Genomic DNA, 19,388 nt, shown 5'->3' with positions numbered 1-19,388 from the left:
GGGCTCGAGCAGAAGGTTTACAAACCACTGATCTCAGGACCATGAGAAGACAAGCCACAGACTGGGAGAAAATATTTGCAAAAGACACATCTACTAGAGGACTCTTAGCAAAATAAATAAGAACTTGAAACTCAAGAAAGAGAAAATCAATGACCCAATTAAAAACTGGGCAAAAGACCTGGACAGAGACCTCACCAAAGAAGAGATAGAAGATAGGCCAATAAAAAGATCCTTCACATCATATGTCAATTGTTGTTGCTGTCGTTCAGTCGCTCAGTTGTGTCCGACACTTTGCAACCCCATGAACTGCAGCATGCCAGGCTTCCCTGTCCTTCACTATCTCCAAGAGGTTGCTCAAACTCATGTCCATTGAGTCGGTGATGCCATCCAACCATCTCATGCTCTGTTGCCCCCCTTCTCTTCTTGCCCTCAATCTTTCCCAGCATCAGGGTCTTTTCCAATGAGTCAGCTCTTCGCATCAGGTAGAGAATTGATGAGAACAACAGGGAGATGCACCTACACACCTGTTAGAAGGACCAAAATCTAAATGCCGACACAGCAAATGCTGGCGAGGATGCGGAGTAGCAGAAACTCTCACTCATGGCTGGAAGAGATGAAAAATGGTGTAGCCACTTTGGAAGACAATTTGGCCAATTTTTACTAAACATACTCTTTGTATATAAGCCATCAATCATGCTCCTTGATAGTTACCAAAATGAGTTGAACATTTATGTCTACACAAAACCTTCATGTGGACATTTATGGCACCATTACCCGTAACTGCCAAAGCTTGGAGGCAAGATGTCATATAGTAGGTAAGTGGATTTGAAAGTGAAGTCCCTCAGTCATGTCCGACTCTTTGTGACCCCATGGACTGTAGTCTACCAGGCTCCTCCCTCCATGGGATTCTCCAGGCAAGAATACTGGAGTGGGTTGTCATTTCCTTCTCCAGGGGATCTTCCTGACCCAGGGATCGAACCCGCGTCTCCCACATTCCAGGCAGACACTTTAACCTCTGAGCCACCAGGGAAGGTAAGTGGATAAACTGTGGTAAATCCAGACAATGGAAGATTATTCAGGGCTATAAAGAAATGAGCTATCAAGGCATCAAAAGACATGGAAGAATCTTAAATTCATATTACTACGTGTAAGAAGATAATCTGAAAAGACTACATAATGTATGATTCCAACTATATGACATTCTGCAAAAGATGAAACTAAGAAGACAGTAAAAGATATCAGTGGTTTATAGGAGTTATGGAAATGGGTGGGATGAATAGAGCACAGAGGATTTTTAGGGCAGAATGTCCTCAATGTCTTAAATATCATACAATATGGAGACCACTCCGTACATTACTGTACTGAAGGATACATGTCATTTTACATTTTTCAAAACCCACAGAATGCAGAACACCAAGCACGTGCATGTGAAAGGGACCCTTAAATTAAACTACAAGCTTTAGATGATAAAGGTATGTAAACATAAGTTTATCAATTCAAACAAATCATTGATACATCTCTGGTACGGGATTTTGATAGTGAAGGCAGCTGGGGGTGGGGTGGGGATGGGGTTACATGGGGAATCTGTACCTTCCCCCGGCTTTGCTATGAACCGAAAACTGCTCTAAAAAATAAATTTTACAAAAAAATATTTTTATTAATTTTTTAAAATTGAAGTATAGTTGATTTATAATGTTATGCCAATCTCTGCTGCACAGCAAAGTGACTCAGGTAAACACATATAGACATTCTTTAAATAAAGAAATATTTTTATTAATTTTTAAAATTGAAGTATAGTTGATTTACAATGTTATGCCAATCTCTGCTGCACAGCAAATTGACTCAGGTAAACAAATATAGACGTTCTTTAAATATTTTTTCTTTTCTTTCTATATTTTTTTCTTGGTCTGCACTGCATAGCATGTGGGATCTTAGTTCCCTGATCAGAGATGGAACCCATGACCTTTGTGTTGGAAGCGGGAAGTCTTAACCACTGGACGACCAAAAAGAAATTATTTTTAATGTAAAAAGGCCCCCTACTGATCTACTCATTATTTTACTTGCTGGGAAACAAAGGTTCAGAGAGCTGGGGCTGGTGGATGCTGTTGCTGGGGGGGTTTTCAGATAGAACATAAGGCTGGACTTGCCAGAGGTCACCCTGTGGGTATAAATGGCAAAGCTGGAACTAACACTCCAATACTCCTCATTCCCGGCCAGTGGTCAAAGGCCACACAAAGAATTTCCTAACTTCCAGTTTGTGAAAAACTGGAAATGACTGCCAACAACAGTTTCGCCTCCAGAGACATTTGAGAAAACTAACAATTCCCCTGGGATGATTTAGGAGCACTCCAGAATTTCAAAACATTAGGTGCAAGATGGCTGAGCAGAGGTGCTGATGGACTGAGGCCTCTGCCTCTTTAATTACGAATGTTTATCAAGATGTTACCAACGGTCACCTTTGTGTGGTGAAACGGATTACTTGGGAGATTATTTTTCTTGGTGGCTTTTCTGTGTTTTCCAAGTTCCCTGCCTTGGGCATGCCTGCCTTTCATAATCTGGTGAAAGAAAATGCTATTGCAAATACAAAATCAAAGTGTCTTTCACTTCCATTATTTCCCAAGCTTTGCCAACGCCTGGACTGATGGGAGGGAAACCCAAGCTGACGAATGGATCTCCCAAGGACTAAGGAGCTTGCTGTAGAGACATTCCTTGTTACTATTTTCATAATATTTCTATCATCGGTAAGGCTGTTCACGTTTCTGAAACTTCTAAGTTTGCCATTTTGGCAGAAAATGGAACTAACAAATTTGTTACTAAAGCTTCTGAGAAAAATTTTCTTAGTTGGAAATACCTCCAACATGTCATCAGTAACCTGAGTTACTTATCTAAGTACAAAAAAAGATTAGCCTCAAAAGACTGGTAGCCCATCTTCCTCCAGGATTGGCAAGCTAAATTGCAAAGGAAGCAGAGCATTAAGGTCTTACTAGAAGGAGCTGAGTGCCTGGCTTTCACTGAGTGTGAAGGTTATATTCTCCCACTTAAAGAGTAACATCTGCTCTACCAAAATAAGTAAGAGCAGATGCTTCGCCATCTAGATGAAGATGAATTTTGCATTCTGGATTGAATTTATCAGTACTGTTGCTGCCAATTTTAAAGACTAAACAAATTGTTGCTGCCAGTGCCCCCTCCTGCAGTCATGCTTAGCTCCTTGGTCCAACAGCCCATTATCTGACTGCTTCCAGTTGTAAGAACTGGAGACTAGATTACACTTAGTCCTTGGGATCCATGAGATTAGACAGGGCATTCCTGGAACCAGCAGTTTCTTGATCACTAGAGAAGGGCACAGCTAGAGGGGCTTTCCTGGTGGCCTAGATGGTAAACAAACTGCCTGCAATGCGGGAGACCTGGGTTTGATCCCTGGGTTGGGAAGATCCCCTGGAGGAGGGCATGGCAACCCACTCTGTATTCTTACTTGGAGAATCTCCATAGACAGAGGAGCCTGGCAGGCTACAGTCCATGGAGTTGCAAAGAGTCGGACACAACTGAGCAACTAAGCACAGAGCAGCCGCGGGGTCACATGGTAAGGTGTTCGTCCGAGCTGGTTATTGACAAGGAAAAGTCATGTCAATCACACAAACCCAGAACCCAGAGCACATGAAAGCTTTGGGAGACCAGGTTCTCCTTCCAGAGATGAGATTTTAAAGGGAGGTTAAACTTACAGCCATTCAACCTCTTGGCTCTCTGTTTGTAAATATCCCTCAATAAAAACAGTGGCAAAGGGATCAAAGACAGAAGGTAAGAAACTAAATGCCAGCCCTCTGTGCATCCTGACTGCCTGGAATAAGAGCAGTTCACCAGCACAGTGTCTGTGCAAGTCATAAAATTGAAAAATGATGTAACAAACAACTACATACATAATAGATCGTAAAATATGACCACATTCTCTGATACGATAAATTGCTTCAAAAGGAGTGAGCTTGGGGTGTTTGCAATATGACGTTTGTAATATGCTCTGTGTAGAAACTCCTGCCTGGGGGTTTTCACAGCTGAGGGCAGTAGCTTGAGGGGAGCAAGCTGTCTACTGTCTTTGCTGTTCCAGGAGATACCCCACTTCTGTCTTCTGCATACATGATAAGGTTACATTTATATAAATGTGTAATTTAATAAAGCTTTCTGGGCAGTAGGCAATATGTATGAAAAGATTTAATGAACCTTATACTCTTCTACTAATGCCAAAGAAGCTGAATGGTTCTATGAAGATCTACAAGACCTTCCAGAACTAATACCAAAAAAGATGTCCTTTTCATCATAGAGGACTGGAATGCAAAAGTAGGAAGTCAAGAGGTACCTGGTATAACAGGGAAGTTTGGCCTTGGAGAACAAAATGAAGAAGGGAGGCTAACAGAGTTTGGCCAAGAGAACGCATTGGTCATAGTGAACACCCTCTTCCAACAACACAAGAGAAGACTCTACACATGGCCATCACCAGATGGTCAATACCGGAATCAGACTGGTCATGTTCTTTGTAGCCAAAGATGGAGAAGCTCTATACAGTCAGCCAAAACAAGATCTGGAGCTTTCTGTAGCTCAGATCTTGAACTCCTTATGGTCAAATTCAGACTTAAGTTGAAGAAAGTAGGGAAAACCACTAGACCATTCAGGTATGACCTAAATAAAATCCCTTCCAATTATACAGTGGAAGTGACAAATAGATTCAAGGGATTATTAGATCTGAAAGACAGAGTGCCTGAAGAATTATGGACAGAGGTTCGTGACATTGTACAGGAGACAGGGATCAAGACCACCCCCAAGAAAAAGAAAGGCAAAAAGGCAAATGGATTGTCTGAGGAGGCCTTACAAATAGCCAAGAAAAGAAGAGAAGCTAAAGGCAAAGGAAAAAAGGAAAGATATACCTAGCCATCTGAATGCAGAGTTCCAAAGAATAGCAAGCAGACATAAGAAAGCCTTCCTCATCAATTAATGCAAAGAAATAGAGGAAAACAATAGAATGGGAAAGACTAGAGATCTCTTCAAGAAAATTAGAGATACCAAGGGAATGTGTCATGCAAAGATGGGCTCGATACAGGACAGAAATGGTATGGACCCAACAGAAGTAGAAGATATTAAGAAGAGGTGGCAAGAATACACAGAAGAACTATACAAAAAAGATCTTCATGACCCAGATAATCATAATCACCTAAAGCCAGACATCCTGGAATGTAATGTTAAGTAGGCCTTAGGAAGCATCACTACTCAGAAAGCTAGCAGAGGTGATGGAATTCCAGTTGAGCTCTTTCAAATCCTAAAAGATGATGCTGTGAAAGTGCTGCACTCAATATGCCAGCAAATTTGGAAAACTCAGCAGTGGCCACAGGACTGAAAAAGCTCAGTTTTCATTCCAATCCCAAAGAAAGGCAATGCCAAAGAATGCTCAAACTACCGCACAATTGCACTCATCTCACACGCTAGTAAAGTAATGCTCAAAATTCTCCAACCCAGGCTTCAACAGATACATGAACCATGAACTTCCAGATGTTCAAGCTGGATTTAGAAAAGGCAAAGGAACCAGAGATCAAATTGTCAACATCTGTTGGATCACAGAAAATGAAAGCAAGCTCTAGAAAAACATCTATTTCTGCTTTATTGACTATGCCAAAGCCTTTGACTATGTGGATCACAACAAACTGTGGAAAATTCTTAAAGAGATGGGAATATCAGACCACCTGACCTGCCTCAAGAAATCTTTATGCAGATCAAGAAGCAACAGTTAGAACCAGACATCATACAACAGACTAGTTCCAAATATGGAAAGGAGTACATCAAGGCTGTATATTGTCACCCTGCTTATTTAACTCATATGCAGAGTACATCATGTGAAATGCCAGGCTGGATGAAGCACAAGCTGGAATGAAGATTGCCAGGAGAAATATCAGTAACCTCAGATACGCAGATGACACCACCCTTATGGCAGAAAGTGAAGAAAAACTAAAGAGCCTCTTGATGAGAGTGAAAAAGCTGGCTTAAACTCAACATTCAAAATACTAAGATCATGGCATCTGGTCCCATCACTTCATGGCAAATATATGAGGAAACAGTGGAAACGGTGACAAATTTTACTTTCTTTTGGGCTCCAAAATCACTGCATATGGTGACCACAGCCATGAAACTAAAAGAAGCTTGCTCCTTGGAAGAAAAGCTATGACCAACCTAGACAGCATATTAAAAAGCAGAGACATTACTTTGCTAACAAAGGTCCATCTAGTCAAAACTAGGGTTTCTCCAGTAGTCATGTATTGTGAAAGTTGGACCATAAAGAAAGCTAAGCAGTGTAGAATTGATGCTTTTGACCTGTGGTGTTGCAGAAGACTCTTGAGAGTTCCTTGGACTACAAAGGAGATAAAACCAGTCATCCTGAAGAAAACCAGTCCTGAATATTCATTGGAAGGACTGATGCTGAAGCTGAAGTTCCTTCACTTTGGCCATGGGGTGTGAAGAACTGACTCAATGGAAAAGACCCTGATGCTGGGAAAGACTGAAGGCAGAAGGATAAGGGGACAAGAGAGGAAGAGATGGCTGGATGGCATCACTGACTCGATGGACATGAGTTTGAGCAAGTTCTGGGAGTTGGTGATGGGCAGGGAAGCCTGGTGTGCTGCAGTCCATGGGCTTGCAAAGAGTCCGACACGCCTCAGCGGCTAAACTGAATTGAAGGGGTCTTCCTCACGTACGGATTGAACCTTCATTTCCTGCATTGGCAGGAAGGTTGTTTACCGCTTATCTACCAGAGAAACGCAAGCTAGTATATGTGTGGTGCTGTCACTTCAGTTGTGTCCGATTCTGTGCCTCTGTGCGACTGACCCTAAGGACTATAGCCTGCCAGGCTCCTCTGTCCATGAAGTTCTCCAGGCAAAAATGCTGGAATGAGTTGCCATGCCCTCCTCCAAAGGATCTTCCCAACCCAGGAATCGAAACCACATCTCTTACTTCTCCTGCATTGGCAGGCAGATTCTTTACCACTAGTGCCATCTGGGCAGACCCTAATATATAGTAGCTTATAAATCAATGAAAGTGAACGTGTTAGTCTCTCAGCCATGTATGACTCTTTGGGACCCCGTGGACTGTAGCCTGCCATGCTGCTCTGTCCATGGAATTCCCTAGGCAAGAATACTAGAGTTGGTTGCCATTTCCATCTCCAGGAGATCTCTGTCTTTATTTCATTAGAAGAAAAATGGAAAGAAAAGTAGATATAAAGTTAAAAACTCAGAGAAATTAGAACTGAGGCAACCCTCAAGCTACCCCAACATACAAAAGTAGCCATCCACTCCCTGCAGGAAAGAGTAACCATCCACTTCCTTCAGGAAAGAGTAGCCACCCACTCCCTGCAGGAAATCACTGAAGAAAGCTGAGGCTGATGCAGTGTTCAAGGACCAGGACTCCAAAGAAGAGCAGAGAGTTTGTTTTTCCATCTTTCTTTCAAATCAAGTGAAGCAGGTGGATGTAACCCATGCATGAACGTCAAGGCCCAGAGGTAGGTCTTCCAACTAAGTGTAGGGATGTCTGGTTTAGACTGAAAACTTTATAGTCTGGATTTCCATAGAAAGATTTAAGGAAACATATATATTCCATTTTGGCTTTTACTTGTTCAGTGAGTAACATGTAGGGAAAGAAAACTCTACTAAAAAACAATACTGCATTTTCCTTCTGAGCTCAATAAATGAGTAGGGGTTTATTGTTGTTTCCTCATGGTTTCCCTCAGTTCAAGTGTTGACACACTTTTAGATTTACAGTTCAGTGTTCCAGGCATGAGGGCAGACAGAGGACACTTAAGGCCCTTCCAAATATAGGGCCTGAGTGTAATTCTCATCCTATGATTAGAACAGGGAGATCCTGAACACCAAAATCCCTGTACAGTATTAGGTTACATAATGTTTTCCCTATTAAAAGTAACAGACTGTATTAGTAATGATGATATTAGCTCATGTTTTAAAGCTATCTTGTTATATCATAACAAACCTATAGGGTTAATAGGACTGTTTAGAATTTTTATGCCTTTTTAAAAATATTTATTTATTTGGCTGCACTGGGTCTTATTTGAAGCATGCTAACTCTCAGTTGCAGCATGTAGGATCTAGGTCTCTGACCAGGGGTCAAACCTGGGCCCTCTGCATTGGGAGTGCAGGGTCTTAGCCACTGGACCACCAGGGAAGCTCCTGGAATTATTATACATATTTTATAGTTGAGGCAACCAGGGAAGAGCAGTCCAGTGGCTTCATGTTAGTTTAATGATGCAGCCGGAAGTCCCCCCAACCCCATGCCTTTCTTCTGCCTCTAGCCAAGTCCAACTCAACCTAAAGCTGAAGCCTCCTTCTTAGGTAAGGACCCTGCTATCTGTCTCTGCATCACTCTGCTTCCTTTCATCATGACATCCCCTTATCTCCTGACATGGAAATGATCTGTTAACTGCCTGTGTCCCCTGCCCAAACCAGCCTGTGAAAGACAGGCCCACAATTTCTGTCCCCAGTGCTAAGCACCCTTTTGAGCAGTTTTCCCTCATGGTTTGCAAACTGGTTCATTTTAAAATATACCAGAGAACCAGTTTAATTAGGTAACATTTTTTATCTATAGCAGTAGTTTTCAAACTAATTTCCACACACCTCTGAGAATTAAATGTGGATTCTCAAAGGTACTAAATTGCCTCTTAGCCTTTTAAAATTGTGTCCGATTAGAGACACCAAGGGAACATTTCATGAAAAGATGGGCACAATAAAGGAGAGAAACGGTATGGTCCTAACAGAAGTAGAAGATATTAAGAAGAGGTGACAAGAAAACACAGAAAAAATACACAAATGACCTAGATAAGCATGATGACGTGATCACTCACCTAGAGACAGACATCCTGGAATGTAAAGTCAAGTGGGCTTTAGTAAGCATCACTACAAACAAAGCTAATGGAAGTGATGGAATTCCAGTTGAGCTATTTCAAATCCTAAAAGATGATGCTGTGAAAGTGCTACACTCAATATGCCAGCAAATTTGGAAAACTCAGCAGTGGCCACAGGACTGAAAAAGCTCAGTTTTCATTCCAATCCCAAAGAAAGGCAATGCCAAAGAATGCTCAAACTACCGCACAATTGCACTCATCTCACACAGTAGCAAAGTAATGCTCAAAATTCTCCAAGCCAGGCTTCAACAGTACATGAACTGAGAACTTCCAGATGTTCAAGCTGGATTTAGAAAAGGAAGAGGAACCAGAGATCAAATTGCCAACATCCGTTGGATCATAGAAAAGGCAAAAGAATTCCAGAAAAACATCTATTTCTACAAATGCCAAAGCCTTTGACTGTGTGGATCACAACAAACTGGAAAATTCTTCAAGAGACAGGAATACCAGACCACCTTATGTGCCTCTGGAGAAATCTGTATACAGGTCAAGAAGCAACAGTTAGAACTGGACATAGACTGGTTCCAAATTGGGAGAGGAGTATGTCAAGATGTATATTGTCACCCTGCTTCTTTAACTTATATGCAGAATACATCATGCGAAATGCCGGGCTGGATGAAACACAAGCTGGAATCAAGATTGTCGGGAGAAATATCCATAACCTCAGATATGCAGATGACACCACCCTTATGGCAGAAAGTGAAGAGGAAGTGAGTCTCCTGATGAAAGTAAAAGAGGAGAGTGAAAAAGCTGGCTTGAAACTCAACATTTAAAAAAACTAAGATCATGGCATCCGGTCCTATCACTTCATGGCAAATAGATGGAGAAAAAAAATGGAAACAATGACAGACTATTTTCTTGGGCTCCAAAATCACTGCAGATGGTGACTGAGTCATGAAATTAAAAGACACTTGCTCCTTGGAAGAAAAGCTATGACCAACCTAGACAGCATATTAAAAAGCAGAGACATTACTTTGTCAATAAAGGTCCATCTAGTCAAAGCTAGGGCTTTTCCAGTAGTCATGTATTGATGTGAAAGTTGGACCATAAAGAAAGCTGAGTGCCAAAGAATTGATGCTTTTGAACTGTGGTGTTGCAGAAGACTCTTGAGAGTCCCTTGGACTGCAAGGAGATCAAACCAGTCAATCCTGAAGAAAATCAGTCCTGAATATTCATTGGAAGTACTGATGCTGAAGCTCCAACACTTTGGCCACAGGATGTGAAGAACTGACTCATTTGAAAAGACCCTGATGCTGAGAAAGATTGAATGCAGGAGGAGAAGGGGACAAGAGAGGATGAGATGGTTGGATGGCATCACCAACTCGATGGACATGAGTTTGAGCTTGCACCAGGCATTGGTGATGAATAGGGAAGCTTGGTATGCTGCAGTCCATTAGGTTGCAAAGAGTCAGACACAAATGAATGGCTGAACTGAAGAACAACATGGTTACAGTTTTTGTATTTGGCGAGTCTACAAACTGACCTATGATGTGCCAGGCGGGCATAGTTTCAATAGTCACAGCACTCCCGTCTGTTCAGTTCAGTTCAGTCGCTCAGTCGTGTCCGACTCTTTGCGACCCCATGAATGGCAGCACGCCAGGCCTCCCTGTCCATCACCAACTCCTGGAGTTCACTCAGACTCACGTCCATCGAGTCAGTGATGCCATCCAGCCATCTCATCCTCTGTCGTCCCCTTCTCCTCCTGCCCCCAATCCCTCCCAGCATCAGAGTCTTTTCCAATGAGTCAACTCTTCGCATGAGGTGGCCAAAGTACTGGAGTTTCAGCTTTAGCATCATTCCTTCCAAAGAAAGCCCAGGGCTGACCTCCTTCAGAATGGACTGGTTGGATCTCCTTGCAGTCCAAGGGACTTTCAAGAGTCTTCTCCAACACTACAGTTCAAAGGCATCAATTCTTCAGCGCTCAGCCTTCTTCACAGTCCAACTCTCACATCCATACATGACCACAGGAAAAAACCATAGCCTTGACTAGACGAACCTTTGTTGGCAAAGTAATGTCTCTGCTTTTGAATATGCTATCTAGGTTGGACATAACTTTCCTTCCAAGGAGTAAGTGTCTTTTAATTTCATGGCTGTAGTCACCATCTGCAGTGATTTTGGAGCCCCCAAAAAATGAAGTCTGACACTGTTTCCACTGTTTCCCCATCTATTTCCCATGAAGTGATGGGACCCGATGCCATGATCTTCGTTTTCTGAACGTTGATTTTTTTTTTGGTTTTATTTTTTTAATTTTTTATTATTTTTTAAATTTTATTTTATTTTTAAACTTTACATAATCGTATTAGTTTTGCCAAATATCAAAATGAATCCACCACAGGTATACATGTGTTCCCCATCCTGAACCCTCCTCCCTCCTCCCTCCCCATACCCTCCCTCTGGATCGTCCCAGTGCACCAGCCCCAAGCATCCAGTATCGTGCATCGAACCTGGATTGGCATCTCGTTTCATACATGATATTTTACATGTTTCAATGCCATTCTCCCAAATCTTCCCACCCTCTCCCTCTCCCATAGAGTCCATAAGACTGTTCTTAAGCCAACTTTTTCACTCTCCACTTTCACTTTCATCAAGAGGCTTTTTAGTTCCTCTTCACTTTCTGCCATAAGGGTGGTATCATCTGCATATCTGAGGTGATTGATATTTCTCCCGGCAATCTTGATTCCAGCTTGTGTTTCTTCCAGTCCAGCGTTTCTCATGATGTACTCTGCATAGAAGTTAAATAAGCAGGGTGACAATATACAGCCTTGACGTACTCCTTTTCCTATTTGGAACCAGTCTGTTGATCCATGTCTAGTTCTAACTGTTGCTTCCTGACCTGCATACAAATTTCTCAAGAGGCAGATCAGGTGGTCTGGTATTCCCATATCTTTCAGTATTTTCCACAGTTTATTGTGATCCACACAGTCAAAGGCTTTGGCATAGTCAATAAAGCAGAAATAGATGTTTTTCTGGAACTCTCTTGCTTTTTCCATGATCCAGCGGATATTGGCAATTTGATCTCTGGTTCCTCTGCCTTTTCTAAAACCAGCCTGAACATCAGGAAGTTCACGGTTTACGTATTGCTGAAGCCTGGCTTGGAGAATTTTGAGCATTACTTTACTAGCATGTGAGATGAGTGCAATTGTGCAGTAGTTTGAGCAATCTTTGGCATTGCCTTTCTTTGGGATTGGAATGAAAACTGACCTTTTCCAGTCCTGTGGCCACTGCTGAGTTTTCCACATTTGCTGGCATATTGAGTGCAGCACTTTCATAGCATCATCTTTCAGGATTTGAAAGAGCTCAATTGGAATTCCATCACCTCCACTAGCTTTGTTCATAGTGATGCTTTCTAAGGCCCACTTGACTTCACATTCCAGGATGTCTGGCTCTAGGTCGGTGATCACACCGTCGTGATTATCTGGGGCGTGAAGATCTCTTTTGTACAGTTCTTCTGTGTAGTCTTGCCATCTCTTCTTAATATCTTCTGCTTCTGTTAGGTCCATACCATTTCTGTCCTTTATTGTGCCCATCTTTGCATGAAATGTTCCCTTGGTATCTCTAATTTTCTTGAAGAGATCTCTAGTCTTTCCCATTCTGTTGTTTTCCTCTATTTTTTTGCATTGATCACTGAAGAAGGCTTTCTTATCTTTTCTTGCTATTCTTTGGAACTCTGCATTCAGATGCTTATATCTTTCCTTTGCTCCTTTGCTTTTCGCTTCTCTTCTTTTCACAGCTATTCGTAAGGCCTCCGCAGACAGCCATTTTGCTTTTTTGCATTTCTTTTCCATGGGGATGGTCTTGATCCCTGTCTCCTGTACAATGTCACGAACCTCAGTCCATAGTTCATCAGGCACTCTATCTATCAGATCTAGGCCCTTAAATCTATTTCTCACTTCCACTGTATAATCATAAGGGATTTGATTTAGGTCATACCTGAATGGTCTAGTGGTTTTCCCTACTTTCTTCAATTTAAGTCTGAATTTGTTAGAATAATTCAATTTGTCTGAATAATGATACCTACCTGTCTGTTAGGTATCATTATATCCATTGTACAGATATGTCTCAGGGAAGTGGCTTATGAAATGGCATCCCTTATCTGCTAAGTGGCAGTGTTGCTTCTCTTGAATGACTGGCCTTTCTAAGACAAAGTCCATGGCACACCAAGTGTTCAAGAAATTAATGAAGGCAAGGACTTCCCTGGTGGCCCAGTGGATAAGACTCATGCTCGCAATGTAGGGGACCCAGGTTCCATCCCTGATCCGGGAACTAGATCCTACATGTTGCAACTAAGCATCTGCATGCTGAAGATCTTACAGGATGCAACTAAAGCCCTGTGTAGCCAAATAAATAAATATAAATAAACAGTAAAAAAAAAAAAAAAAAAAAGAAAGAAAGAAATTAACCGAGACCATGAGGCTTAAGGCCACACCAGAAGGTGGGAGCAAGGAAAGGCTCAAGAGTTGAATCTACTGCCAACAGAATCCATCAGCCAGCAAGAAGACAGTGAACAACTTAATAACTATAAAGAGCCATTTATCTCAAAATTACGACAAGACAATAGGCAGGCTCCCTGGACAGGAAGTTTGGCATTACAAAGAACTCAAGAGACAATATAATCGAATCTTCTCCACTGTGGCAGCCATTGGCATACTGACAATGCGTCTATATGAGATTCCAAGGCTTGTTCCTATCGGAGAACTTAAACAGTTAAAGAAATAATGATCCTTAATATTTACAGCCAGTATGTTTCTTAAGTGTCCTAATGTCTAATAAGTAACAGAAGGAGTGCAAAGTATTCGGGTCTGGAAAGACGAAATATTCTGTGAGATGGGAGCCTGTTGTAATTAATCATGATTATAAACGCTTCTTTGAGCAGAGCGCAGCCTCTGGTGAACATACACAAAGCAGATGTCATCACCTTCAGCACCAGATGTTTCATCAAGTCATCAAGACGACAAGGTGTGCCACATTAACAAAGAGCTGAGTGACGCACAGGAGCTGGCACCATTTTTATGCTTATGCTTAACATATACGCACTTGTGTGATATTCCACACCCTTTTTTCTTTAGACGAACACCAAGATACACACTTTAGAGATGTTGTCATAATTCTTCCTTTTCGGCTTTTCACTTTCCTTTTATTTTTTGCTTTGGGTTTTAAGTCCCTATGGTTTTGGCTCTTTTCTGCTCTCTAATATTCCATCAATTGAAAGAGAAATGTCTGAAGATCAATTTTGGATGAACAGGTAATGAAGGGTATGTTTCTATAACAGGAGATTGTCCAGGAGTAACCAACAGGCCTGCCAAAGATACCACGGGGATCCAGCAGACACAGAATTGGAGTAACTAGAGTTAGTTCGTGCATCAGGAGAGGAAAAGAGATCCACTGTAACACAGAGAAGGCAGAGGAGCTGGAGTCAGGGGTCTGACAGGCTCTCCAGGGAGCCAGCTGGATAAAATTACCAGGGAGAAAAGTAGGTGAGGTTCTTCAGAATTATTGAGACATATAAAGAATGGTGGTCAGAAGAAAGTTAAGAAAATGGATAGAAATAATTATTAAATTGAATTTGCAAGCCAAATCCAACATTTATCAGGGACTGTAGATTTATACATATTGAGCTTTGACTCTTGAATTTTTCCAAGTCTTGAAAAATTCCCTAAAAAGGTGGTGTTCTGAATGGGAGTGGGTTCTGAAGGCTTTGTGAGGATCACATATGTGGGGAGAGAGGATGCAAAGAAGCAGTCAACCGACACGGAATAGGGACACCACCAGTTTTCATTAAGGTTAGCCAAAATTAAATAACAATCCATTATTATCTATCAGATAAATCTTGCTCTAAATTTTCTCTAAATAAAATTAAATAGCACAAGTAACAAAGCCTCAGAACAGCTGCAAACTCTATTGTTATTACCCTCCTGTCCTTGCATATTTTTTTAAGCCTAGTGAGAGGGAGGCTTTTAAACTAAAAGCACTTCTGCATGCTAAGTCACTTCAGTCGTGTCTCTTTGCAATGCTATGTACTGTAGCCCACCAGGTGCCTCTATCCATGGGATTGTCTAGGCAACAATACTGGAGTGGTTGGCCAAGCCCTCCTCCAGGGGATCTTCCCAACCCAGCGATCGCATTCTTGTTTCTTATGTCTCCTGCATTGGCAGGTGGGTTCTTTACCACTGGTGCCACCTGGGAAGCCCCAAAGAACTTAATTATGTTGAAAACAGGCATGAGCTGACTCCTTTTAAGTCGGAGATTCTCATAAGTGATGATGACAATTCTCACTGACTGAGGACCTACTATGTTCCAGGAAGTGCATTACACACTTTTTATTTATTTAGGCTATGCTGGGTCTTCGCTGCTGCACACGGGCTTCTCTAGTTGTGGCATGGACTTAGCTGCTCTGCAGCATGTAGAATCCTAGTTCCCCCACCAGGGATCGAACCTGTGTCCCCTGCATTGGAAGGTGGGCTCTCAACTACCAGACCACCAGGGAAGTCCCTGCATTACACACTTTATACACAGTTTCCCCTAGATCTCACAAAAACCTGAGGAGACAGACATTATTTTTCCCATTATCTAGATCTTTAATAAACTGAAAAGGATGACATGTTTCATCATGGTGGGCACAGCACAGGAAAAATGGGAACTTTTTAGGTCCCTCTGGTCACACCCAGCAAACAAGCATCTATTAAGTGACTTGACAGTATAATACTTATTGGCAGTTTACAGGCTCTGAGGAATACAAAAAGGCATTAATGATTTATAGAGAAATTAGTACACATGCGTGAAGACTCCACCTGGGTTAAAAAAAAACAACTGGAAAACCAAAAGCAAAAAACCATGTCATCCATTTTCATTTGGTGGTGGTGTAGTTGCTAAGTCCTGTCCAACTCTTGTGATCCCAGAGACTGTGGCCCACCAGGCTCCTCTGTCCATGGGATTCTCCAGGCAAGAACATTGGAGTGGGTTGCCATTCCCTCCTCTAGGGGATCTTCCCAACCCAGGGAATCAAACCCCATCTACTGCATTGCAGGCAGATCCTTTACCAACTGAGCTACCAGAGAAGCCCTATACATCTTCGTATACTTGGTGTAAAGTTCACAGTGGGAATTCCATCACTGATGAGCTCTTGAATGAATGAATGAAATGACTGAATCAATGAATGAAATCAGCCAACCAACTGACTAAATGCTAGATGTGAGGTATTAGCTCTAAGAACTAAAACAGTCTAGGGAAGAAAAACTCATTACGGACGGGGTCATAGCAAGATTTCCTGAATGAAGTAAGATCTGAACTGGGCTTGAAGAATTTGAAATACTGGAATTACAAAAAAGAACTAAAGTCCCACAGGATAGCAAGAATACTGTAAATGGGCCCAGAGCCTCCTCCCCGATGTAGCTCCAGCTCCGTCCTCCTCTTCCACTGCTGCTCCCTCAACAGCCTTTTACCCTGAGTTCATCTGCCCTATTTGCCTTTGTCCCACCTTGAACCCTGTCCAGCTGGCTCTCAGAATCCCTTGACGCTAATACTGATTGGGCGAAGACATCTTCAGATTAACCAGAAAGGCCTCTGTCCTTTGGTGGAGAGTGGAAAAACTGCTTGTCCTGTGGATGACTGGAGACTTTTGCAAGCAAAGGAATAAATTCTTCTGTCGCAGAAATGATGAAAATCTCCCACTCCCAAATAGCTGTGAGGAGGCCTTCTCATGGAAACGTTGGCACCTGGGAGACCTTGTCAAGGCTTCCAGAAACACATTCCTAGCAGGTCCTCATAACAACCATTCAACTCCCCCTGTGCCTCTGTGCCAAAGTCAAGGCCAATGTAAACACACCCTTCTCAGACTTTAGTGACAGGGGCTCAACACGAAACGCCAGGTTTCTCTACACACTGAGGTTTTGTTTCCCAAGTATCAAGAAAGCATCTTCTAGCGCAGTTGTCCTGAATCATTTCTAGCTTGCCTTCTGTCAGAGAGTCCAGGAATTAGCGTCACTTCGTAGTTTGTCTCACAACAGGTGAAGAATGGCCCCTGATCCGAGCTATGGCGTGGTTGGGTTTTAAGAAAAGCCCACACCTCCGGTAGCTGGAAAAAGGTGTTGATCTTGGTGACCCTCGTATCACTGATCACTGCTCTGAAAAAGGCCCGGAGCGCCACACCCCTGTGTTTTGCAGTCAAGTCCTTTTCGATTCTGTTTTTTTCAGGAACAATGTGAGACGTCGGGAGCTGTGCTCAGCAGGCAGATCCACTTTTCCAAAACAGAAATCACTCTGGGGGTGGAAAGAGTGATTTCACTTTTCCCAGGTTGAGAGACAGCTTCTGTTTTGCTACAGCCCATGAGCCAGCAGTACTGCTCTTGAGAGAAAAGATGAGCTACTGGCGTCTCACAAAAAAGACAACCATAAACTGTCACTGAGATGGTGCCTTGTTTCTCCAAAATAGCATTCCAGCCCTCCCGGTGCAAGGCAGCTCACAGAATATCCTGAGAAAGAGCTGAAGGAACAAGGATGGAGGCGGCAAGTTTAACTGGTGTCAGGAGGCAGCAGGTGAAGGTCCAAATTCTGTGGCAAGAAGTACTGTTTTTGAGATGCCAGTGCCAGTCTTTTCATAAAAGACTTTCTTGTGAGAGCTGAAAGTTTTTCCCTCTGGGATTTAAAAGACTCAGGCCTATAAATCCAATATTTTGATGGCAAAAGTTCCCCCTTTTCTATTATATAATATGAAAAAAAAATACACCCTCTCACAGGCACAGACCAGTAATGCAGGAAAATAAGATACACATCTGAAGGAAATATTTTTGATCATCAAGGTCAGAGCATCTACTTCCATTGATTATATGACTCTGGTTAATTTCACTTCCTGTCCAGGGTATTATTTCCTGGTAAAAGTAGGGAAAAACGTCCCAGCACTTTATAGGCCTGCCTTCCCTGAAATTAACAGATCGTCCACACGAGAGCCGTTGGCGCGTGCCAGCCCTCCAGCGAAGAAGGAGCAGGTTCGGGACCTGGCACGGTGCAGCCGAGTGGCACTGCTCCCAGAACTCTCCTCCAATAAAGAGCCATTGTGGGCTCTGGACCCTTCAACCAACAGGACAAATGACTCAAATGAAAAGCACAATGCATGTGAGTGGAAACTGAAACTTGAATGCCGTGGTAATCACTTCCTTAGTAGAGACGCCATTATTTTTCACACAACTTCATCCTGCAATTCAGTCCTTGCCTAGTGTAACGGTACAGATTTCCATTTATCAGTTGATAAGGGAGAATGATTACTATCAGAACCATTAAGCAATACAGGTTACAAGCACTGGTGGGGAGAAGTGGAAAATTGTCAGGGGAGGTGGGAAGGGATTGACATTCATCAGCAAAACACCTCAAAAGACAAGCAAGTGCCAATTCTCCCCAAATGGGGATCAACAAAGACTCTAGTTCAGCTACTGGGAAATTTGAGACCATATCGAAGGGTGTAAGAAGCTAAATCTAAAATCAGGTCCAGGGCTTCAAGGTAGCTGTGATTTCTGTGTGAGAATGAGGTCTCCAGCAGGAGGCAGGTCTGGGGCTAGGGGGCTAAGGTCAAGGTTAAGGGCATCTAAACTGTGCAGCTGACACCCCATTGTCAAGCATCAGGTGTTATAGGCTGGAGATCAAGTGCTTAGATTTGACTGCTGAAGAGGCTGGGACGAGTCAGGGTGCTAATTCAGGCTGAGCCATAGTTTCCATCTGGATGACCTGGAGTGACTCATTATGCAACAGCCAACCTCACTAGCGAAAAAAAAAAAAAAAAAAAAAGGATGCCACTCTCAGCTAAGATTTCTCAAATGAATAAATAGGAAAGGACAGTTGAACTGGATACCATGGATCAAATGAAAACCACTCTTTTAGCTGGACCAACATACCAAATTCCATGTTCCTTGGTTTTAGAATTAGGTTTTTCTATCTCTGAGTCAATGGTATTTTTCAGCTAATCAGTTTTGACCAGAAACACAGTCTGTCTCAAATAAGTCTCTTTCCTTATGATCTGAAGCTTGGAACTGGTCACAGTATCCTAACAGGGTCAACCACTCTACTTACTTTCTGACACATACAACTAACAACAGACTTATGTCCATATACATGTGTCACTTTAATAAAATATAAATAAATAAACTCATATCTGTGGAAGGATGCTACTATTTCAACAAGGCCACCTGATTCAATGTTGAATTTTTGCTTTCATTCATCTTATTTGATCAGCATGGTTTTGCCTCCATAAGTCATCTACAAAGAAGATGTGTCCATGCTCACCTGTGCCAGCCTCTTTGCGACCCCATGGACTCTAGCCCACTAGGCTCCTCTGTCCTTGGGATTTTCCAGACAATCCTGGAGTGGATTGCCATTTCCCCCTCCAGGAGATCTTCCTGACAGAGGAATCAAAATTGCATCTCTTGCACCTCCTGCATTGGCAGGCAGATTTTTTATCCCT

The 19,388-nt window shown here is 42.4% G+C and overlaps 1 protein-coding gene across 8 annotated transcripts in view; it reads right to left on the bottom strand.

Moving 5' to 3' along the window:
* The window catches only part of ESR1 (estrogen receptor 1), a 408,809-nt gene that overhangs the window by 19,993 nt on the left and 369,428 nt on the right, over positions 1-19,388 (bottom strand). The gene's annotated exons all lie outside the window — the stretch shown is intronic.

The sequence above is a fragment of the Bos mutus genome, chromosome 9 (assembly GCF_027580195.1).
Source record: "Bos mutus isolate GX-2022 chromosome 9, NWIPB_WYAK_1.1, whole genome shotgun sequence".
In the NCBI taxonomy this organism is placed as follows: Eukaryota; Metazoa; Chordata; class Mammalia; order Artiodactyla; family Bovidae; genus Bos; species Bos mutus.
Note: the sequence above shows the minus strand (reverse complement) of the source record. Positions and strands in the feature narration are given on the sequence as shown.